The sequence below is a fragment of the Mobula hypostoma genome, chromosome 7, assembly GCF_963921235.1.
Source record: "Mobula hypostoma chromosome 7, sMobHyp1.1, whole genome shotgun sequence".
Taxonomy (NCBI): domain Eukaryota; kingdom Metazoa; phylum Chordata; class Chondrichthyes; order Myliobatiformes; family Myliobatidae; genus Mobula; species Mobula hypostoma.
This window is the reverse complement of record NC_086103.1, coordinates 68616633-68641913: the sequence shown is the minus strand read 5'-3', so window position 1 is coordinate 68641913 and position 25281 is coordinate 68616633. Positions and strand designations below refer to the sequence as shown.

Genomic DNA, 25281 nt, shown 5'->3' with positions numbered 1-25281 from the left:
TATTCTGTTGATTCTTGGATGAGAATGATTTGATCTAATCTCAGAAATGTGAGTACAGGAGACTTTGAGCAGCAGTACAAAACTTCCATCAAAAGTTGCCATTTCATCCAAAAAGTGAATTCTTGATCCAATTATATCCCTAGGCCAAACACATTAACCTTTTTTTAATCAGCAGTAAGAAACATTTTAAAAGAGGTTCCCTCAATTCTTAGGTCTATATATAAATTTACATCTGTATATATATAAAGGTTTTTCCATTAGTTATATATATATAAAACTAATGGAAAAACCTTTGTCCTGACTATCTCATATACTGTATAGAATTTAATTCTGAATGATTAAAACTGGAAAAAGTTCTAGATATTTCATTTCCTTGAGAATTTTCTTGCATTTATATGTCTCCTTCCATGCAATAAAACATCCCAAAATGATTATTATGAGCATTTTGAAACAAAATTTGTGACCATGGCATTTAAGATGATATTAGGACAGGTGAACAAAAGCTTCCTCAAAGAGATAGATTTTAGGAACAACCTAAGTATGAAGATATAGAGTTAGGTATACTTAAGGAGAGAGTTACAAAGCCTAAACACAGCTTAAAATGACTGAAGAAGAAGAATTTGGCTGAAATGGTTGTATATTTATGTTATTTTCTCAACTCAAGATCCTTGATAGTAGTCTCAAGTTTGTGCTAATTCCTTTGATGCTAAAACATTCCATGACCACTTGCTGCTACAAGGATGCTCATTTCTGGCTAACATCAGTTTTGAAAACAGTGGGGATTGAATTGGATTGCTCTATATAAATTGGCAAGTCTGTTTTTTTTAAAGCCTAACCACATTGTAATGTCAGCCAACTTGTGTACTTTTGGTGATGCATATTGTAATGACGGAATGCACCAGTGGAAACTTATCACAGTTGACTTTGCTTGATAAAGATGCGAAATATAACGAATGAAATGGAAGAACTATCAAATGGGTAGTGCAGTAGTGCAGCAGTTGGTGTAATGCATTACAGCTATTACTGATGGGGGTTCAATTCCCACTGCTGTCCGTAAGGAGTTTATACTTTCTCCCTGTGACCGCATGGTTTTCCCCCAAGCACTCCAGTTTCCTCCCACTGGCATTCCAGAGACACATAGGTTAGTAAGTTGTGGGCATGTTACGTCTGAGCCGGAAGCATGACAGAAGTTGTGGGCTGCCCGCAGCACAGCCTTGGACTATGTTGGTTGCTGATTCAAATGATGCACTTCACTGTATGTTTCAAAGTTTTGATGTCCATGTGACAAATAGAGCTAATCCTTCTGAACTTTCTTTCTATTCATTAATTCTTTGTGCTCAAATTACTAGTGTCAGCCTCACTTAAACATTGCCCTTTAGAATCATTGCTTAAACATATTATTGATATTTTCTATTCGACATTTTGTGTCATCTTGGTTCACACATTCTCTATATGTGTGCAATTTGCAGGTCAGTTGTAACTCATGTTCTTCATTCTTCGTGCCTCGTAGTCTTTGGTTTCCTGTAGTGTCTAAAACACGATTGACCTTGCAGAATGAAACAGAATATAACATAGTATCAAAATAGTGTTGGCATGCCAGGCATTGAGCTGCACCATGCCATGTATTCCACACAGTAACTTCTCATTCACGAAGTGAATCTCTTTAAATCATATTAAGTACCAGAGTTCAAATGCTGATTAGCTGAATTTCTCTGTAAAGATTCATTCTGCCCTGTACACTGGTAAACGAGCAAGCTTGTTCTGCCTCCTTTGTCTTTTCAGGGATCAATGAAATGATGTTTTCACTTTCAACAGCAAAGCTCCATGCACTGCAAACCGCAGTTGTTAATTTTTCTAATACAATCCTAGTCAGGGCTAGAATAACGAACAGTCATATCCACAATCACCTTGAAAGTCATTGGTACTTCTATGCAAAATGAAATGTACTGAGTTAGAAATTTGGTTTGGAATGTTTACTGTGTGTGGGCTTTTATTTCTCCATGGTCATAAAACTTTTCCAGATGAGGAAGACAGCATTGTTTCTGGTTTAGTGACCTCGTTCTCTTACAATCATAATATCTACATTTACAATACCCAGACAAGCTACACATTTCAAGAAGAAGTGCCTTAACTTGCAATATTTTGTTTTTGGGCAGAATGTCAAGTACAGCATCCTGTTTATAAGTTCCACAAAATACAACCTTTCTCTTTATAAAAGTAATAGTAAATCATATAAGAATTATAGTGTACTACTTCATTAAGTGAAGCAGTGGTGACATGGAGTTTAGTTCATATACAGTAGCTCATGGCCAAAGGCAAACTACAGATATTCAATATGGATATATTCTGGAACAGCTAGCATTGATATCCTTTAAATTTAATTTATTGCCCTTATAAGGAAGCTAAGGCTTTAGCCAATAATATATTTGATTTGGCTCAACATTCGTCATATTGGCAGCATTATCAACAAGATGCAATTGTTTTGCACTTTATTCCAAGGAAGCTCACAGCAAACAACCCATGATATTTATGGATTTCCTGCAACAGTTTGTATTAATAGAAATCAACAATAAATAGTAACGTAAAGACGATTGGAGGGAAAAAGGAAATAATAATTTCCCACAATTACAGTATTCTGACAATTTCCCATGCATACTGTTTTTAAAAGTGAAAATCATGCAATTGTTCTTTCACTTGTACAGATACCAAGTTATTGGATTGAAGCAGGCCGACCCATGATGTTTAAACAAAAGTTTATAGAAATACTCAACTGGTCATGTGGCATGTGTGTGAAGAGAAAGTAATCTAAAGCTTCTGGTGTGAAACCCTTCTGTCAGGTTTTAAGCAAATATAAGGAACTTAATATCCTTAATGCCATTTTGTCTGCCTCGTGGAAATCTACAACTGAAAAAAATTCTCTAGTGCAGAAATAACCAATGATGTGGCTCAAAATCTTGCACTAATTGAATCTTAAAACTTAATTTTTTAATGTGGAAACCTAGACACAGACAATATTGCTTTGTAAATATAGTAAAATATTGTCTGTATGCATGCACACAGTAAAAAAAGCACTCAAAGCAGACAGATTTGGAATCCAACAGAAACTTCTCCTTCCGAGATTCAAGCAGTAAGCATGTTTGAGGGTTATTGTACATTAGTTAACCTGACACCATACTCAACGTTCTTTCAACATGTTAACTCTATTTGCTGCTCTTTCTACTCCATTCTCAATCTATTAGAGTCCTCGTTGACTGAGGGCTGAAGTGGATGGATTGGCAGGAAGTGAATGAAGTGGATAATTGTGTGTCACACATTGCCATAGAAAGATTGCTATGCAAAGGTATTGCAACCCACTGTATAAATAATGACAATTTACTAATGAATTAGAGTTTAAACAATCTCCCCAGTTATTCTAGTGAGCTTACAACATTCTTGACTAGTTAGATAGGAAATAATAGAGAAATGAACTATATATCTAATCACAGGAGCCCTAAAGACAAGTGTTTTCACAAAGGAGCTCATCCAGTCCACCATACGTAGAATAGGATTATAAATCTCAGAAGATGAAGTTCTAAACCTAAACAAAGTTTTCGGAAAGTTAGATCTAAATGTTCTGCTGCACAGCATCCATTTTGTGCTAAAATGACCCGACAGACAACAATCAGATAATCTGTTTTTACTCTAGTGGTTGTATATTAAATAGTGAAGCTTTATAATATGTGCATTAAGTTTATAATCTAGTCTGCTTTTGCATTAATGCTTTGAGGGTTAGCAGACATACATACAATGTATCCATGGTGATCTGGCAGTGAGTTTGCTACCTCATCTTGTCCTGTGGTGTAGCAGGTCTGTATCTGAATGGTGTGGAGAAGCTGGTTCCAGCAATGCATGAAGCTAAGTTGTGATCTCATGTTTCCTAGTAATCTAAAGCTGCCTGGAATTGGATATCATCTTTGATATATAAACTTCTGGTTTAAGATGGAATTTCTGATATGTGACAACTTAATGATAGTTTGAAAGGAAAGAAATTTGATTTAAAACATTACTAATTACACTTTTTAAAAAAATAAATTATGGTCAACTATCACCGCAAACAATGAGGAGGAGAGCGAATTTGAGAGATGTGTTGTGCTGGTCCGCTGTAAAATCAAAACATTAGGAGTTGGAACCGTGCTGGTTGGAGTGAATGATTCGGAGAGCAGGAGTCAAAGCAGAGGAGTTCCAGTGCCCATCCAACTAACTCAGGTGAGAGGATGGATTGCTCTAAACACTGAACTGAATTGGAAAGGTCGAGAACAGCTTCTTCTGCAGTAAAACATAGGTCTGAAATGATTTGCTGGGCGGCGTGCTCCAGACCCAGAGCGATTCTCTGTGGAAGAGACCAGGTCCTAACGTGAGGCACGATCTGCTGCTCAAACAGTTTAAACGCCGGCCCAGATAGACTGGGGGCTCCTCTCTCCACAACACTGGGGCTATGACACAGTCATGGCTGCTGTGTTTCATGTCTGTGAACTTCACAACAATTTGCCTCACTAACATGATGAACTGAATAGCAAGGATTTGGGCCTTCTTCCTTACTTTGGGTTTCTCCAGGGATTTGAACCTAAGGACTCAGTTTGGTTTGGAATGCTAGTGTTGTTGCTTGCTGTTTGCATGATTTGTGTTTTTTTCCCTCTTTCTCTGCGCATTAAGGGTTGGTCTAGTGTTTTTTTTAAATTGGGTCCTTTTGGGTTATTAGCTTCGGTGGCTGCCTGTAAGCAGACAAATCTCAAGGGCGTATGATTTATACATTCTTTGATAATAAATGTTCTTTAAATCTTTGTATTCTCCATATGCCTATCAAGATAGGTCTTAACATTCATCAGTAATCAGTGTATCCTACAACATTCAGCTCAAAAGCTCCAAGAATCCTTAACTTCAGTGAGACATTCTAAAAATATGGGCAATTTGTACAATTTGAAAGGTCTGTCAGCTATTTTCAGCCAGTGACTATCTACACAAATTTGGCTGAATGCTTACAAATCTTTCTTTTGTTCAGCATGAGGACCATAAATGGTTGAGTTTTCAGTTATCCATTGAGAGCAATTTCTTGATTACTTTTGGATACTGCACTAATTTTAACAGAATCCCTTACACAAATAGAAAATGCTGGAAACATTCAGCAGGTCAGGCTGCATCTGCTGGAAGAAGGACAAGCTTTTTTTGTCTCCTTCTCAGTTCTAACATGGGGACTTTCACCTGAAACATTAGCCCTGTTTCTCTTCTTGGAGATATGGCCTGACCTACACTTACTGGTATTGAATTAGGTTTCCAGCATCGGTAGTTCCTTTTTGACTTTCGCTTATAACAATCCCTTTTTAATTTGCTTTTAATGGGTTAACCTATTGACCCCAACCAATCCCACCAACAGATATGTATTAAATTATAAAAACTATTTATACCTTTTGAAGATATGCAACCAAAATGTTAACATTGCATGAAAACTTAAGCACTGCGTAAACTCTCAGAGAAAGTAATTTTATATACTGGTTAGAATATAGAACATAGAAAACCTACAGCATGATACAGGCCCTTTGGCCACCCAATACTGTGCTGAACATCTCCTTACTTTAGAAATTACCTCCGGTTACCCATTGCCCTCTATTTTTCTGGGCTCCATGTACCTGTCCAGGAGTCTCTTAAAAGAGCCTATTGTATCCGCCTCCACCACTGTCACCAGCAGCCCATTCCACGCACTCACCACTCTCCATGTAAAATACTTACCCCTGACATCTCCTCTGTACCTACTTCCAAGCACTGTAAAACTATGCCCTCTCGTGTTAGCCATTCAGCTCTGGAAAAAAGCCTCTGACTATCCACACGATCAATGCCTCTCCTCATCTTATACACCTCTATCTGATCACCTCTCATCCTCTGTCGCTCCAAGGAGAAAAGGCCAAATTCACTCAACCTGTTCTCATAAGGCATGTTCCCCAATCCAGGCAACCTCCTTGTAAATCTCCTTTGCACCCTTTCTATTGTTTCTACATCTTTCCTGTAGTGAGGTGACCAGAACTGAGCACAGTACTCAAAATGGGATCTGACCAGGGTCCTATACAGCTGTAACATTACCTCTCAGCTCTTGAACTCAATCCCATGGTACATACATACACTGTATGCCTTCTTAACCACATGGTCAACCTGCACAGCAGCTTTGAGTGTCCTATGGAATTGGACCCCAAGACTCCACTGATCCTCCACACTGCCAAAAGTCTTGCCATTAATACTATATTCTGCCATCATATATGACCTACCAAAATGAACCACCTCGCACTTATCTGGTTGAACTCCATCTGCCACTTCTCAGCCCAGTTTTGCATCCTATTGATGTCCCGCCATAACCTCTGACAGCCCTCCACACTATTAACAACACCCCTAATCTTTGTGTCATCAGCAAATTTGCTAACCCATCCCTCCACTTCCTCATCCAGGTCATTTATAAAAATCACAAAGAGAATGGGTCCCAGAACAGGTTCTTGAGGGACACCACTGGTGACTGACCTCCATGCAGAATGTGACCCATCTATAACCACTCTTTGCCTTTTGTAGGCAAGCCAGTTCTGGATCCACAAATCAATGTCCTCCTGGATATGCCTCCTTACTTTCTCAATAAGCCTTGCATGGTGTACTTTATCAAATGCCTTGCTGAAATCCAGATACATTACATCTATTGCTCTACCTTCATCAATGTGTTTAGTCACATCCTCAAAAAATTCAGTCAGGCTTGTAAGGAACAACCTGCCTTTGACAAAGCCATGCTGACCATTCCTAATCATACTATGCCTTTCCAAGTGTTCATAAATCCTGCCTCTCAGGATCTTCTCCATCAACTTACCAACCACTGAATTAAGACTCACTGATCTATAATTTCCTGGGCTATCTCTACTCCCTTTCTTGAATAAGGGAACAACATCTGCAACCCGCCAATCCTCCAGAACCTCGCCTGTCCCCATTGAGGATGCTAAGATCATTGCCAGAGGTTCAGCTCCCTCATCTCCCACAGCAGCATAGGGTATATCTCATCCAGTCCCAGTAACTTATCCAACTTGATGCTTTTCAAATTTCCAGCACATCCTCTTTCTTAATGTCTATATGCTCAAGCTTTTCAGTCTGCTGTAACTCATTCCTACAATTACCAAGGCCCTTTTCCATAGTAAATACTGAAGCAAACTATTCATTAAGTACATTCACTGCCTCCTCCATTTCCATACACATTTCTCCACTGTCACACTTGATTGGTCCTGTTCTCTCATGTCTTATCCTCTTGCTTTTCACAGACTTGTAGAATGTCTTGGAGATCTCCTTAATCTTGCTCGCAAAGGACTTCTCATGATCCCTTCTGGCTCTCCTAATTTCAGTCTTACATTCCTTCCTTCTAGCCTTATAATTTTCTAGATCTCTATCATTACCTAGTTTTTTGAACCTTTCATAAGCTTTTCTTTTCTTCTTGACTAGAGTTTCAACAGCCTTTGTAGGATTCCTGTACCCTGTAATCATTTCCCTGGTTCATTGGAACATACCTATGCAGAACGCCACGCTAATATCCCCTGAACATTTGCCACATTTCTGCCGTACATTTCCCTGAGAACATCTGCTCCCAATTTATAGAAAACATAGAAAATAGGTGCAGGAGTAGGCCACTCGGCCCTTCGAGCCTGCACCGCCATTTATTATGATCAAGGCTGATCATCCAACTCAGAACCCTGCACCAGCCTTCCCTCAATACCCTCTGATCCCCCTAGCCACAAGGGCCATATGCTTCCAAGTTCCTGCCTGATAGCTTCATATTTCCCCTTACTCCAATTAAACGGTTTCCTAACTTCTCTGTTCCTATACCTCTCCAATGCTATGGTAATGGAGATAGAATTGTGATCACTATCTCCAAAATGCTCTCCCACTGAGAGACCTGACACCTGACCAGGTTCATTTCCCAATAGCAGATCAAGTACAGCCTCTCCTCTTGTAGGCTTATCTACAGTACGTATTGTGTCAGGAAACCTTCCTGAACACACTTAACAAGCTTCACCCCAACTAAACCCTTTGCTCTTGGGGGATGCCAGTCAGTACTAGGGAAATTAAAATCTCCTATCATGACAACCCTGCTATTATTAATGTTGTTATTCCTTAAAACCATTACCTATTGATCAGCTATGGCATGCTTTCTGCTTAGAAGATTGTAAGTTCAAATCCCATCCAAAGACTTGAATATAGAGATTTCAGGTGACACATGTGAAGATGTGAGGGAATACTGCACTCTAGGAGGTCCTTTCTGTTCAACCTTCTACTATGGGACCAGTTCCTATTTCTCCTACCAGAATGTTCAGAAGGTATCCAAAGAGGCTTGGAGTTTGCTTTCAATCATGCTGGGTTTAAAAAGTGAAATCCTGCTTTAAGCTGATCTAACCAAGTGAGAACATTGTCACTCAGCTGAAAGCAAACCTTGACTCTGAAAGCTAGGTCAGCTTTATGCTTTGGACTCATTTTATACCAACCACCTAAAACATAAAGGGATCTCAAATCAATCCAATAATCTTCAAGAGTTCATATATAATAAGACACAAGAGTGAAAATTATGTGCCTCCAAATAGTCCAAAGTGTTTAATCCAAGCCATAAGTCAAAAAGTTTGAGGAAAATCAGAATTAAATATTTAAAATGAAATTACTTATAAAATGCAGTTGTTTAACTCAAACCACTTTCTCATCAAATGTTTATACATGACCTATTCTGTTACCATCTGGAGCACAACCTAACTTTTGCCTCTAACTCTATTACTATGTTTGAGCCACAGAATATAATATAGTAGCCAATAATTTCAGATGAAATTATTTCATTTTGTAATATTAGTTGATTCCTTTTGGGATTCAATATGGGTTCATTTCTAAAAGTACTGATAAAATCAGACATTCTCAAGTAAGTCACATGCAAAAACACAAGTGTTGCAAGGAGGCGATTGGAGCGACTGGAAACGGACCCAAGTGCAGGACACAGACACAGAGGTAGAATTAACGGAGGTGTATTTATTGATAGTTACTAAGAAGGCCAGGGAGTGAGGATAAAAAGCCAACATGGACATGAATGTTGGATAACAAACCAGTAAAACCTGGACTTGGACTTGGACTTGGACTTGGTCATGGAACTGGGACTCGGACAAGGAGCCGGTACTCGGACTTGGACCAGACTTGGAACTCGGAACTAGGACCTGGACTTGACTTAGGACTCAGAATTTGACTTGAACTTGGACATGAAACCTGGACTAGGATTTGGACTCAAACACGGCAAAGCAATGACAGTCCATTCGAGTAGCGGCAAATGCCCTGCCTACTGAACTGGATACGAGACGGCGAAATCCAAACCATGACAGCCCATTCGAATATCGGCTCGGAGTAGTGGCAATGACCAGCAAATCTCAGCTGGCCATGGAAACGGCAGAACTCGTACCTTTGGCTCGGAGTGGCGGCAAACAGCCTGCAACTCAGCTGGACACGAAAACGACCGAATCCACAAAGCACCCCGGGCACTGAAGCCACTTACAGTCCACAATGAACGGGGACCCGAATCAGGCACAACTGAACTTGCTCAGGTGACGGTCCAGCACTGTAGCTGTAAGTTGGAGCTTTTATGCTGCCCACTCAGATGGCAAACAGCTGCCTGAATCAAGGCTCCCTATGGACCACGGGGAAAAGGAAATAACTGGAATGAGGAGACAACGGACCAGACCGTGAGAGTACGCTCCCCCAACCCCCCATGGGAGTCTCAAGCTGACTAACAGGCTTGCCCGGATTATCGACAACCTGGGTGGGTGGGGGATGTGGTTTGACAGGAGGGGACTCTGGTTAACGAGAGTTTGTGAGACAGTGCGGGTCTGTGCTTGGCTGGTCTGTTCTGTTGCATCTCTTTGAACTTTCTAAATTCTTGAGAATGAAAAACAAATGCAATAGACAAAGTAAAATTCTCTGGCATGCCAGGTGTAAGTATGAGAACTTCATTAACATGGTTCAAACAAAACTGATAATACGGAGTTCAATTGTATTGAAATGAAGAATTGTCTTCTTGAATTTGAATTGCCCATGTGCCTTTCTGAATGATAAAGCATCACAACATCAAAACTCCTTCAAAGATGATGCCTTTTCAAATCGCTCAGTATCCAACTGCCTCCTTGCCATTACTAATTCTGTTTCAAGCAGAGCTGTCTTGCTCCTCAGCTGAGATATTTTGCGGCATTGAGAAGCTCTGGACTTGACTGGGACTTGGACGTGGAACCTGGACTAGGACTTGGACTCGGACACGGAACGACAAAGCAATGACAGTCCATTCGAGTAGCGGCAAACGGCCTGCCTACTGAGCTGGATACGAGATGTCAAAACGACAACAGTCCATTCGAGTAGCGGCAAACAGCCTGCCAATTCAGCTGGACATGAAAAAGACCGAATTCACAAAGCACCTCAGGCACTGAAGCCACTTAAGAGTCCACAATGAACGGGGACCCGAATCGGGCACAGCTGCACTTGCACAGGTGACGGTCCAGCACCGAGTAGCTGTAAGCTGGAGCTTTTATGCTGCCGGCTCAGATGGGAAACAGGTTCCTGAATCAAGACACCCAATGGACCACGGGGAAAAGGAAATAACTGGAATGAGGAGTCAACGGACCGAACCATGACAACAAGAGATTCTGCAGATGCTGGATATCCAAAGTAACAGACCCAAAATTCTGGAGGATCTCAGCCAGTCAGGCTGCATCCATGGAAATGAATAAACAGTCGACGTGTCAGATCAAGACCTTCTTCAAGACTGGAAAGGAAGGGGGAAGACACCAGAATAAAAAAGTGGGTTGGAGGGGAAAGAGGGTAGCTAGAAGCTGATAGGTAAAGCCAGGTAGCTGGGGAAGGTAAAGTGCTGGAGAGGTGGGAATCTGTTGGAGAGGAGAGTGGACCAAGGGAGAAAAGGAAGAAGGAGGAGCACCAGAGGGAGGTAAAAGGCAGGTGAGGAGAAAGGGTAAGAGGCAAGAGTGGAGAGTAGAAGAAATGGGAAGGGAGGGAGATTTTTTTTTTACCAGATGGAGAAATCGATGCCATCAGGTTGGAGGCTATCTGGACAGAATATGAAGTGTTGCTCCTCCACCCTGAGAGTGGCCTCATCATGGCGCAAGAGGAGGCCATGGACCGACATGTCAGAATGGGAATGGAAATAGGAATTAAAATGGTTGGCTGCCGGTTAATTCCTCTTCTGACTGATGGAACGGAGGTGATCGACAAAGCAGTCCCCAATTTATGAAGGGTTCCTCCAAAGTAGATGAGGTCGCATTGGGAGCACTGTATACAATAGACAGCCCCAACAGATTTGCAGGAAGTTGGAATGAGCACAGACATCCGGGAAATGGAAGAGATACAAGTGAGAGCAGCATCAATGGTGGAGGAAGGGAAACCGTGTTCTTTGAAGAAGGAGGACATCTCTGATGTCCTGGAAAAGAAAGCCACAGTCCACTTGACTGAGACTCTGCGCAGTCCAAATGTGCGGCAGGATAATATGTTTAGATGTAGGTTTATAAAAAATAGGAAAGTAAACACTTGCATTTAGAAGCTCATTTATTGATATTAGAATGTCAGAAACACTTTAGGCCAATTTTGTCATTTAGAAGTGCAGACAATTCAGCAACTGAAGCAGCTTGACAATGTACTTAATTTCCCATAACCGTTGTGGTAATGACAATATCATCTGTTCCATGTTGTTCATTGAAGGATAAGTATTGTCCAGATGCTGCTGAAAGTCAAGGCTTAGCTAGAAGGTCTGTCACCTCATTTCCCTCAATCCCAATATGGCCATAATAAATGGATCCACATGCCTGGACCATGTTGCCCCAACTAGATGTTGTTCAAACTCTAGAAGAATGTCTGTGGTACAGTTTGAAGTACCTATTTTAATAGATGTCAAAACTAAGGACAAATCAGAGCACAGAAGTACATAATCAGGCCATACTTCTTCGACCCATTCCAAAGCTAAAATGACAGCAATCATCTTAGATGTGGATACTGACACCTTGTTGGATAATCTTTTCTTAATAGTCATGTGAAACTTTGGAACATAAATAGAAACATCTGAATGACCTGTCACTGTATCTTTTGAACCATCTGTCTAGCTATGTAAGAACTCATAGTACCTGCCTGGCACATGTTGCTGAATTACCTGTACCCAACTGAACCTTTTGACCATGTCCGCATATTTTTATGCATTGAGTACTGCCACATGATTGGCTGATTAGACTTTTGCATTAACGGGGTGTACAAGTGTGTTTCATAAAGTGGCCACTGAGCATATAACATGTTTTCCTGTCCATTTCAAAAAGGAAATCATTGCATTCATGCTGCAGCTAATAATAATAAAAAAATTTACAAGTAGAGACTGATTCCTGAGTCCTCAGGACTCTGTCTACAACACAGATCTCCCGGGAATTTTGATTGCTATTCTGAGATTTGCTTTATTGCTCCTTCTCCTTTCTTGGTTCTGATACAGAAAGTTCAGAAACATTCGTTCATTAAGAAATGGCTTCTTCCTGTCCAGCATCAGGTTTCTCAACAGTCCTGAGTACAACCTCGTTATTCCCTTCATTTGCACTGTTTTTATCATTTATAGCAGTTGTTAAACTTTGCATAACGCTGCTACTAAATAGCAAAAATGTCACGTTATTTAAGACAGCAATAGTAAATCTAATTCTGATATTGATTTTGAAAGTTGAATATGAAAGGAAGTTTTGGTGTGGTGGATGCGTGAAGAATGTTTCCTTTTGTAGGAGAATCAAAATCTGTGAGTGTTTTTTGAGAAGTAAGGTTTCAACAATTTAAGATAGCAATGAGGTGAAATTCTTTCTCTGAGGATCATAGCGAAGGTATAACCTGTTTAAAAAAAAGGACAGATTACACCTGATCCTAAGGGGTGCGGGGGCAATCCTCCCAGGGAAGATTGTTAGGCTGCTGGGGGAGGGCTTAAAATCAATGGGTGGGCAGGGGGTGTATTGGGAACCGAGTGACAGACTGAGGATGGGGCAGTTTGGCATACAAGTCGATGCAGTGAAAAATGAGTCTGTGAGGATGGACAGGCAGATGATTAGGGCAAAATTGCAACATGGTGGCAAAATATAAAAGAGAGCTGAATACAGGACAAAGGGTGTTACATTTTAAATGCACACAGTAGATGGGATAATGTAAATGATCTTATAGCACTTTTAAAGATTGGTGGTAAATCGTGGGCATCACTGAAGCATGGCTGAACAAAGATCATAGAAACATAGAAACATAGAAAATAGGTGCAGGAGCAGGCCATTCGGCCCTTCGAGCCTGCACCGCCATTTATTATGATCATGGCTGATCATCCAACTCAGAACCCCGCCCCAGCCTTCCCTCCATACCCCCTGACCCCTGTAGCCACAAGGGCCATATCTAACTCCCTCTAAATATAGCCAATGAACTGGCCTCAACAGTTTCCTGTGGCAGAGAATTCCACAGATTCACCACTCTCTGTGTGAAGAAGTTTTTCCTAATCTCGGTCCTAAAAGGCTTCCCCTCTATCCTCAAACTGTGACCCCTCGTTCTGGACTTCCCCAACATCGGGAACAATCTTCCTGCATCTAGCCTGTCCAATCCCTTTAGGATCTTATACGTTTCAATCAGATCCCCCCTCAATCTTCTAAATTCCAACGAGTACAAGCCCAGTTCATCCAGTCTTTCTTCATATGAAAGTCCTGCCATCCCAGGAATCAATCTGGTGAACCTTCTTTGTACTCCCTCTATGGCAAAGATGTCTTTCCTCAGATTAGGGGAACAAAACTGCACACAATACTCCAGGTGTGGTCTCACCAAGGCCTTGTACAACTGCAGTAGTACCTCCCTGCTCCCGTACTCAAATCCTCTCGCTATAAATGCCAGCATACCATTCGCCTTTTTCACCGCCTGCTGTACCTGCATGCCCACTTTCAATGACTGGTGTATAATGACACCCAGGTCTCGTTGCACATCGCCTTTTCCTAATCGGCCACCATTCAGATAATAATCTGTTTTCCTATTTTTGCCACCAAAGTGGATAACTTCACATTTATCCACATTAAATTGCATCTGCCATGAGTTTGCCCACTCACCCAACCTATCCAAGTCACCCTGCATCCTCTTAGCATCCTCCTCACTGCTAACACTGCCACCCAGCTTCGTGTCATCCGCAAAGTTGGAGATGCTGCATTTAATTCCCTCATCCAAGTCATTAATATATATTGTAAACAACTGGGGTCCCAGCACTGAGCCTTGCGGTACCCCACTAGTCACCGTCTGCCATTCTGAAAAGGTCCCGTTTATTCCCACTCTTTGCTTCCTGTCTGCTAACCAATTCTCCACCCACATCAATACCTTACCCCCAATACCATGTGCTTAAGTTTGCACACTAATCTCCTGTGTGGACCTTGTCAAAAGCCTTTTGAAAATCCAAATATACCACATCCACTGGTTCTCCCCTATCCACTCTATTAGTTACATCCTCAAAAAATTCTATGAGATTCGTCAGACATGATTTTCCTTTCACAAATCCATGCTGACTTTGTCCGATCATTTCACCGCTTTCCAAATGTGCTGTTATCACATCCTTGATAACTGACTCCAGCAGTTTCCCCACCACCGACGTTAGGCTAACCGGTCTATAATTCCCCGGTTTCTCTCTCCCTCCTTTTTAAAAAGTGGGATTACATTAGCCACCCTCCAATCCTCAGGAACTAGTCCAGAATCTAACGAGTTTTGAAAAATTATCACTAATGCATCCACTATTTCTTGGGCTACTTCCTTAAGCACTCTAGGATGCAGACCATCTGGCCCTGGGGATTTATCTGCCTTCAATCCCTTCAATTTACCTAACACCACTTCCTTACTAACATGTATTTCACTCAGTTCCTCCATCTCACTGGACCCTCTGTCCCTTACTATTTCTGGAAGATTATTTATGTCCTCCTTAGTGAAGACAGAACCAAAGTAATTATTCAATTGGTCTGTCATGTCCTTGCTCCCCATAATCAATTCACCTGTTTCTGTCTGCAGGGGACCTACATTTGTCTTTACCAGTCTTTTCCTTTTTACATATCTATAAAAGCTTATACAGTCCGTTTTTATGTTCCCCGCCAGTTTTCTCTCATAATTTTTTTTCCCCTTCCTAATTAAGCCCTTTGTCCTCCTCTGCTGAACTCTGAATTTCTCCCAGTCCTCAGGTGAGCCACTTTCTCTGGCTAATTTGTATGCTTCTTCTTTGGAATTGATACTATCCCTAATTTCTCTTGTCAGCCACAGGTGCACTACCTTCCTTGATTTATTCTTTTGCCAAACTGGGATGAACAATTGTTGTAGTTCATCCATGCAACCTTTAAATGCTTGCCATTGCATATCCACCGTCAATCCTTTAAGTGTCATTTGCCAGTCTATCTTAGCTAATTCACGTCTCATACCTTCAAAGTTACCCCTCTTTAAGTTCAGAACCTTTGTTTCTGAATTAACTATGTCACTCTCCATCTTAATGAAGAATTCCACCATATTATGGTCACTCTTACCCAAGGGGCCTCTCACGACAAGATCGCTAATTAACCCTTCCTCATTGCTCAAAACCCAGTCCAGAATAGCCTACTCTCTAGTTGGTTCATCGACATGTTGGTTCAAAAAACCATCCCACATATATTCCAAGAAATCCTCTTCCTCAGCACCTTTACCAATTTGGTTCACCCAGTCTACATGTAGTTTGAAGTCACCCATTATAACTGCTGTTCCTTTATTGCACACATTTCTAATTTCCTGTTTAATACCATCTCCGACCTCACTACTACTGTTAGGTGGCCTGTACACAACTCCCACCAGCGTCTTCTGCCCCTTAGCGTTACGCAGCTCTACCCATATCGATTCCACATCTTCCCAGCTTATGTCCTTCCTTTCTATTGCGTTAATCTCTTCTTTAACCAGCAACGCCACCCCACCTCCCCTTCCTTCATGTCTATCCCTCCTGAATATTGAATATCCCTGAACGTTGAGCTCCCATCCCTGGTCACCCTGGAGCCATGTCTCTGTGATCCCAACTATATCATAATCATTAATAACAATCTGCACTTTCAATTCATCCACCTTATTACGAATGCTCCTTGCATTGACACATAAAGCCTTCAGGCGCTCTTTTACAACTCTCTTAGCCCTTATACAATTATGTTGAAAAGTGGCCCTTTTTCATGCTTGCCCTGGATTTGTCGGCCTGCCACTTTTACTTTTCTCCTTTGTACTTTTTGCTTCTACCCTCACTTTACACCCCTCTGTCTCTCTGCACTGGTTCCCATCCCCCTGTTGTGAACTAACCTCCTCACGCCTAGCCTCTTTAATTTGATTCCCACCTCCCAACCATTCTAGTTTAAAGTCACCTCAGTAGCCCCCGCTAATCTCCCTGCCAGGATATTGGTCCCCCTAGGATTCAAGTGTAACCCATCCTTTTTGTACAGGTCACGCCTGCGCCAAAAGAGGTCCCAATGATCCAAAAACTTGAATCTCTGCCCCCTGCTCCAATCCCCCAGCCACGCATTTATCCTCCACCTCATCGCATTCCTACTCTCACTGTCGCATGGCACAGGCAGTAATCCCGAGATTACTACCTTTGCGGTCCTTTTTCTCAACTCCCTTCCTAGCTCCCTATATTCTCCCTTCAGGACCTCATCCCTTTTCCTACCTATGTCATTGGTACCTATATGTACCATGACCTCTGGCTCCTCACCCTCACACTTCAGGATATCTTGGACACGATCAGAAATATCCCGGACCCTGGCACCAGGGAGGCAAACTACCATCCGGGTCTCTGGACTGCGTCCACAGAATCGCCTATCTGACCCCCTTACTATCGAGTCCCCTATCACAACTGCCCTCCTCTTCCTTGCCCTACCCTTCTGAGCTACAGGGCCAGACTCTGTGCCGGAGGCACGGCCACTGTCGCTTCCCCCGGGTAAGCTGTTCCCCCCAACAGTACTCAAACAGGAGTACCTGTTGTTAAAGGGCACAGCCACCGGGGTACTCCCCATCACCTGACTTTTCCCCTTCCCCCTCCTAACCGTGACCCACTTGTCTGCCTCCCGTGGCCCCGGCGTGACCACCTGCCTTCCACTCCTCTCTATCACCTCCTCGCTCTCCCTGACCAGACGAAGGTCATCGAGCTGCAGCTCCAGTTCCGTAACACGGTCCCTTAGGAGCTGCATCTCGATGCACTTGGCGCAGATGTAGACGTCCGGGAGGCTTGGAGACTCCAGGGCCTCCCACATCCGACACCGAGAACAGCAAACTGCCCTCACAGTCATAATGCCCCTCTCCTCAAATAGCAACAGAAAATGAATGTCAAACCTTCCTCGCCTCGCCCGCTTCCGCCTAAGCCCGGTGAGCCGAAGCCCTTAAGTCTTCACTCTGCTCCCGGCTCACTCCGCAGCCCGCAAACTACGCTGCCCACTCTGTGAGGCTTTGTTCCTTTTAAATCTGCCGCGCTGCACTGCCCGACGTTACACGCCTGCGCAGTCCCGCCTCTCAGAAAGCCGTTGGGAGCACATCATCCAAGGTTATATTTTGTATCAAAAGGACAGGCAGATAGGCAAAAGGAATGGGGTGGCTCTGTTGGTAAAAAATGAAATCAAGAATAAGGCCACTCAGCCCATCGAGCCTGCTCCACCATTCTATCATGGCTGATTCATTTCCCTCTCAACTCAATTCTACCGCCTTCTCCGTGTAACCTTTTATGCCCTGACCAGTCAAGAATCTAACAACTTCTGCCTTAAATACACCCAGTGACCTGGCTCCACGGCATTCCACAGATTCATCACCATCAAGCGAAAGAAATTCCTGCTCATCTCCATTCTAAATGGACATCCCTCCATTCTGAGACTGTGCTCTCCGGTCCTAGACTCGCTCTACTCTAGGAAACATCCTCTCCATATCCACTCTATCTAGGCCTTTCAATATTCTATAGTTATCAATGAGATTCCCTATCGTTCTGCTGTGGAATTTAATCACATGGGTGGCTAGGGAGGCAAGTCATTGAGTATATTTAAAGAGGAGGTTGATAGTTCTTGATTAGTCAGGGCATCAATGGTTATGGGGAGAAGGTAGAAGGACAAAGCAAATGAGATAATTGTGTACTCAGGAAGGCAGATGTTGACCTCTCTCCATTGCACATCAATAGCTCTGCCATGGTGAGAGTGAAGAGCACTGACTTCCTTGATGTGCTCATAATGGACAATCTAACCTGGACCCACAACACCTCCTCACTAGTAAAGAAGGCACAGCAGCGTCCACACTTTCTGAGGAGATTGAGGTGTGCAAGGCTCCATGCTCCCATTCTAACAACTATCTATGGGAGCCTTGTCTGTTTGCATCATGGTGCAGTACAGAAGCTGTAAGGCACCAGACCTCAAGACCCTACAGAGGACAGTAAAAACTGCTGAGGGGATCATCAAGGTCTCCCCACCCCCTATTTGTGACATTTGCGGGGAGCATTGCAGGTGAAGGGACCAAATCACCATTGAGGATCCCTACCATCCATCCCACGATTGCTTTGGCCCACTGCCGTCAAGAAGGAGGTACAGAGCATTCAGACTAGGACTGATGGACTAGGTAACAGCTTCTTCCCCCAGTCTATGAGACTAATGAATAAGCTGCCACCAAACTAGGACAGTGAGCTGTTTACAGTTTAGTGTTCATCTGTACTGCCCTTTACTACATACCTTTTGAATGAAATTATATTAGTTATAGTATAATATTTTAGTTTATGTGCAGTGTGTGATATCTTATGTGGGTGCACCCTGGTCTGGAGAAACGTCAGTTCGTTTGTTTGTATATATGTACAGTCAGATGACAATAGACTTGAACTTGTGAAGAATGGGGTTGAGAGGGAAAATAAATCGGCAATGATGGAATAGTGGGTCAAAAGGTCTTTTATGTCTTTGGGAATCTGTTCCTTCAGAAATGGTGGAAGAAGTATTTTTTAATGTGGTGATAGATTCTTAATTAGCAAAATGGTGATGGGTGATTGAGGGTAGGTGAGGATTGAAGTTACAAACACATCAGTCACATGACCATAAGTCCATAAGATAAAGGGAGCAGAATTAAACTATTTAGCCCATTACATCTGCTCTGTCAGTCATTGTATTTTCCCACTCAATTCTATTCTTTTGCTTTCCCCTGCAACCTTTGATGTCCTTACTTATCAAGAACCTACCAACCTCCACTTTAGATATACCCTATGAGTATGCATCCACAGCCATCTGTGGCAATGAATTCCACAGATTCTTCCCCACCCCCAGCTAAAAATAAATTCTCCTCATCTCTGTTCTAAACGGACACCCTTCTATTCCGAGGATATGCCCTCTGGTCCTAGATTCTTCCACTGTCGAAAACATCCTCTCCATGTCCACTCGATCTAGGCCTTTCAATATGTGGTCGGTTTCAAAGAGATCTCTGCTCGTTCCTCTAAACTCCCGCAAGTACAGGCCCAGGGTCCTGATAAGTCATGCTGAAGAATAAGATTACCGGGTCCATTAAGAGAGATCTCTTGCACTTAACTTGTTTATTCATACGACAGCTGGTTGAAAAATCCTTAAGGACTGATTGGAAACTTGGCGTGTAAAGATGTATACAGAATACAGGATAAAATGTGGATGAAGAAGTGGTTTAAATTTGGGGCAAGAGTTTTGAATTAGCTTTATAAATGAAAGAACATATCGGGATGAAATTCACGTTATCCTGTGCTTATCTTGATGACATGCCTTGCTTTTTTTAACTCTTGAAGGAATCCATGCAGGAGTATTCTATCCAGCAGGCGATATATTTTTTCATAGCAGTGATTCCAAACCCATTAGCTGTTTGACAAATAAATTTTAAAACCATACTCTGTCTAATATGGAACTCAAGTCCAAGTTTGTGTTCCTCATAACACCGAAATAATCTTGCAATAATAGTAAATTTCTCATTCTATACACTTCCAGTTCTTTGCCCTTTTCTCCTTCAAGGTCAATGATAATTAGCAGGAGGGAACTGAGCCAAATACCAGATTCTTAGGCCTGTTCTGCAAGAACAAAATGTTCCAGTGAATGGTTTACTCCCATTACTAAATATAAAACAACAAATGGATTCAGTAATAATAAATTTGTTCTTGTTAAGAATACATGCTATAATTTATATATGGACATTGTGTGGATAAAAATACTTTACAATCTTTTAATGAGTAATCCTCATATCTTACTTACTATGTATTGAGGAATAGTTGTTTTCTCTGTGGGAAAGACAAAGTAATCTGAAAATTTAAATGGTTCAAATAGTTCCATTTAATTCCAGAGAATGTTAACAATATAAAATCTGAAATTCTTGTTCTACATAGACATCCACGAAAGTAGAAGTGTACCCCGAAAGAATAAGAGACAGTAAAAATGTTAGAACCCCAAAGCCCCCTTCTCCCCCATGCACAAGCAGCAGCAAAGCATCAACCCCCACGTCCCCGCTGATTTCATCAGAAAGCATCAACCCCCTCACTTCCTCGATGATTTCATCAGAAAGCATCATCACCCCCTCTTCCCCGCTGATTTCATCAGAAAGCATCAACCCCCCCACATCCCCGCTGATTTCATCAGAAAGCATCAAAGCCCCCCACTTCCCTGCTGATTTCATCTGAAAGCATCAGTTCCCACCACTCACCAAATAATAGCAAAGCCCACAAAGGGAGACCATAATCTGCAGTACAACAAAAACTAATCATTCACCTGACAATTCAACATGCCAGAGGCTCTCTCTCTGTCCATAATAAAGGGGCAGAGAGGTGTCACACAGCAAGAGGGGAGACCAACAAAACCCCAAAAAAAAACAACTTGCTGATTGCAATGTTAAAGCCTGGCGCCTTGCTTCTTTTTCCTGAGTTCTCTGACTCAAGAATTGGCAGTAGACCTTCCCCAACCATAGAGAGAGAGAGAGATTTCTTGAGATTAGGACCTAATCACAGCTAAAGAATTTTGCTTTGAAGGTGTGTTGACCATTGCCATTACAGCAGAAACAAGATTGTAAATAGATCTGCCAGAAACAGTGATTGAGGGAAGTAGAGTAAGAACATTTAGAAGACAGTTGGATTGCGTCAGAGCCAGATTTAATATCACTGGCGTATGCAATGAAATGTGTTGTTTTGCAGCAGCAGTACATTGCCATACATACAGCAATAATCAAAAAAACTATAAATTACAATCAGAAACATATATAAAAAATTAATTCCATGGTGAAAAACGAGAGCAAAAATAAGAAAAATATCGTGATATGTTCATGGGTTCATTGTCCATTCAGAAAACTGATGGCGGGGAGGATGAAGCTGTTCCTGAACTGTTGAGTGTGTATACCTCCTGCTCAGTGGTAGCAATGAGAAGAGGGAATGTCCTGGGTGATAGGGGTCCTTAATTATAGGTGCTGCCTTTTTGAGGCATTGCCCGTTGGTGTCCTGGATGCTGGGGAGGCTAGTGCCCAGGATGGAGCTGGCAGAGCTTACAACTGTCAGTAGCTTTTTCCGATTCTGTGCAATGGCCCCTCCATACCAGACAGGGACGCAACCAATTAGAATACTCTCCATGGTACAGCTTTAGAAATTTGTTTGCATCTTTGGTGACATACCAAGTCTCCTCAAACTCCTTGTGAAATATAGCTGTTATCGTGCCTTCTTAGTAATATGTTGAGCACAGGATAGATCTTCAGAAATGTTGACACCCAGGAATTTGAAACCTCTCAACCTTTCCACTGACGATCCCTCAATGAGAACTGGTGTGTGGTCCCTAGACTTCCCTTCCCTGAAGATGACCATCAATTTCCTAGTCATACTGAGACTGGGTGCAAAGTTATTGTTGCAGCACCACTCCACCAGCTGATCTATCACATTCCTGTACACCTCCTCATTCCCACCTGAAATTCTGACAACATTAGCAAATTTATAGATAGTATTTGAGCTGTGCCCAGCCACACAGCCATGGGTGTAGGGGGAGTAGAGCAGTGGGCTAAGCATGCATCTTTGGACATGCTCCAGCATTGATCGTCAGCAAGGAAGAGATGTTATTTCTGATCTGAAGCTGACTGTGGTCTTCCAGTGAGGATGTCAAGGATCCAGTTGCAGAAGCAGGTGGAGCAGCCCAGCTTTTGGAGCTTTTTGATTAGTATGTGAACAGGAGGCATTTAGAAGAACATGAGCCAAATGCAGAAAAATGGCACCATCGTCAGTATAGATGATTTGGGCAGAACTGCTTCTTTCCATACTATATCATTTTTTGACTCTATAACTCATTTTAATCCTCTATTTTGCATTTATTTTGCACTGGTTAAATCACAACATTTACCCAATGTGTTGGTTCAAAGTGCAACTGTGAAAATTATTGTCCTTTGCATTTTTGCAAAGTTCACTTCTCCTGATTTACAAAGGCCTTTAAACTGGAATTCTCAAACTCAAATTCCTCTTCCAGTGAATGGTTGACTTCAGCCATGAAGCATGATACTAGACAAGACACCATGCTGTTTTTAATCACATTAACAGATACTGTCAAGTCTGTTTACAGAACTGTCTGTTAAAATGTTACAAATGAGAGAAAAATGCATTAGATTTTTCTGAAGAAATAACACTGCTGTGTACTTGAACAATTGGCAGCAGTGTTGCTGCTATTTTGAGGTTTACATAATTTCATTGAATTGGCAATAACAACCAAATGTTATCACCCTCAAATACATCAATGTCAATTACCTTTCATAAATTAACACTTCCTAAAGCAAAATTTTTAAATAGAATGGTCTTTTCTTAACTCTTCTTGATGTTTATTCATTAGATCCTTCTTGGAATAAATCTTACATCTTGGATCCCAACTGCTTTGTGAAGTATGGTCTTCATAAATCAGAGTTAAACCGTTAGCATTTTGCCCTTCGATGTCCTACCCTGATTGCTTCTTACAATATAGGCAGAGGCATGCAATGACAAACAAATGGTGTTAAAGTGGAACTACTGAAAAGTTTTCAAAATGTAAGCTAACATTGTCAAGAAACTGTAAAATAATACTCCACTGTATTCCCAAAGTCCTAACCCGATTCTGATCCTAATTCTAATTCTGACTTGAGCTATTTAAGACTCAGTAAGGTGGTACTTTTCTTGCTCTTCCATAATCCGTCAAACTGATTTCTTGATTACACAGGACATCATTTGATTGCATTATTATTTTAATGTGCATCTCATATCCTATCAATGAATAAAATTATGTAATAATCTACATTTTATGCATGCTGCATCCAAGCATACAAGACCACTAGCTGCTAACTGGCATCTCTGTAATTCACCAAGGGATAGTCATGCAGACATGGAGACATAGAGTCATAGAGATGGAAGCAGGCCTTTTGGTGCATTGTGTCTCCTGTGGAAATTAAATTGGTATCTATACTAATTCTATTTTCCAGCACTCAGCTACAGCCTTCTTTGTCACAACATTTCATGTTCTCATCTAATTACTTCTTAAATATTTTGAAAGCATCTGTCTCCACTCAAGCAGTGAGTTTCATATTTCAACCACCCACCGAGTGGAAAAATTCTGCTTCAAATCCTAAATCTATGGCTTTTGGTCATGGACACCTCTACTAAGCAGGAAAGTTTATCACTACCTGTGTCCCTCGTAATTTTGTATACCTCAGTCAGATCACACTGCAGCCACCTCCACTGAACATAAGTAAACTCAACCTATCAGTTCTCTACTCATGGTTGAAATGTTCCCTCCTCCATCACAGGCATCATCATAGTGGATCTCCCCTACATCCTCTCTAGTGCAATCACATCTCCCTATAGTGCAGTGACCAGAACAGCACACAGTACTTCAGTTAATGTTTTCTATAATTACACCTTAACCTTCCTACCTTTATATTCTATGCCCTGGAAAATAAATGCTGGTATCCCATATGTCTTTCTAACCATCTAATTTACCTGCTGTGCTGTTATCAGAGACCTTTGGATGTGTACACCAAGGTCTGTTTGTTCCTCATACCAGACATCCCACCCTGCAAAAACTCATTTCAGGGAGGTAGCACCCCCGCCCGTGCAACCCCATATTCCTCCCGCTCCCGGTCGACTTCCAAGGGCACATGTATATGGGACATTTGATTATGAAAGAACACAACAATTTATTTGACACATATTGAAACTAATTACATATATGTGTGTATATATATATATATATATATATATATATATATTCCTTGTTGAGTATCTTGTTTTGGCAATCTCAATGCGAATGCAAATAGTTTTTCTATTTATTTTGCAGACTTTCCTTGTACTGTGATGTGGCTCTGCTGAAAAGAACTGTGAAATACTTGAGCAGCCTTCCCTGCGATTAGCCTCCCTAATATGTTGTGGTCCCTAAAAGAAATAAAAGCATAAGGTGTATCCTTATGTAATACTTTGTTTAGTGATTTTGTTTAATCTGTAAACCAATCTGTAATCTGTAAACTGGGTATATGCAGAAAATGTGTCATTAAAGTATGTACTTATATTTTATCATGGAGTCGTTTTTAATTCTATTACAACTTTAAGCACACCTACAGGGAGTTTGGCCTCATCACGTAGGACATCAATAGAGTAGCTCCTTAGCAGTTAGACAGCAAGTTTAAATAATGTTAGCTATGATAATGAACGAATGACACATGTTAAACTCACCTCAACATGTCTTTTACAGACCTAACCCACCATGGGCAATAGAAAAGTCACTGTTGCAAACAGTGCAGCCAGCAAGTCTCTCATTATTTTTGACCCCTATTAGGCAGGGGTACACTTTAGTGGAGTCTGGGGTGAAGTGCGTTTTATATTTTCTTTTTTTGAAACACTCTGCCATGGCGGTGCAGGGCACTAAACTGAACTGATGGAGAGACAGAGGTCGACTGTAAAGCCCGCCCACAGAGAAAACTGATAGGTCTACTTATCACAAAGAAAGACCAATCAGGATGCTTGCTCTTGCTCCCGCTCCCACTCCCACTCTCCCTCTCATTTCCGGGATATTGTATATAATTTGTGGGCGTCAGGGAGCTGCTATTAATATGCAGGAGACTCCCGGAACTTCTAGAAGAGGTGGGATGTCTGTCATACTCTCTGTGATCCTACCATTGACTGTGTATATTCTATCCTTACTCATCTTCCCAACAAGCATCACCTCACATTCTTCAAAGCTAAAT

General features: G+C 41.7%; 1 long non-coding RNA gene across 1 annotated transcript in view; it reads left to right on the top strand.

The window, feature by feature from the left end:
- The window catches only part of LOC134348943 (uncharacterized), a 35326-nt gene extending 10765 nt beyond the window's left edge, over positions 1-24561 (top strand). Inside the window, exon 3 of the long non-coding RNA XR_010018533.1 lies at positions 24378-24561. This is a non-coding gene — a long non-coding RNA (uncharacterized LOC134348943). The remainder of the gene's footprint in view (positions 1-24377) is intronic.
- Positions 24562-25281: the final 720 nt, after the last annotated feature.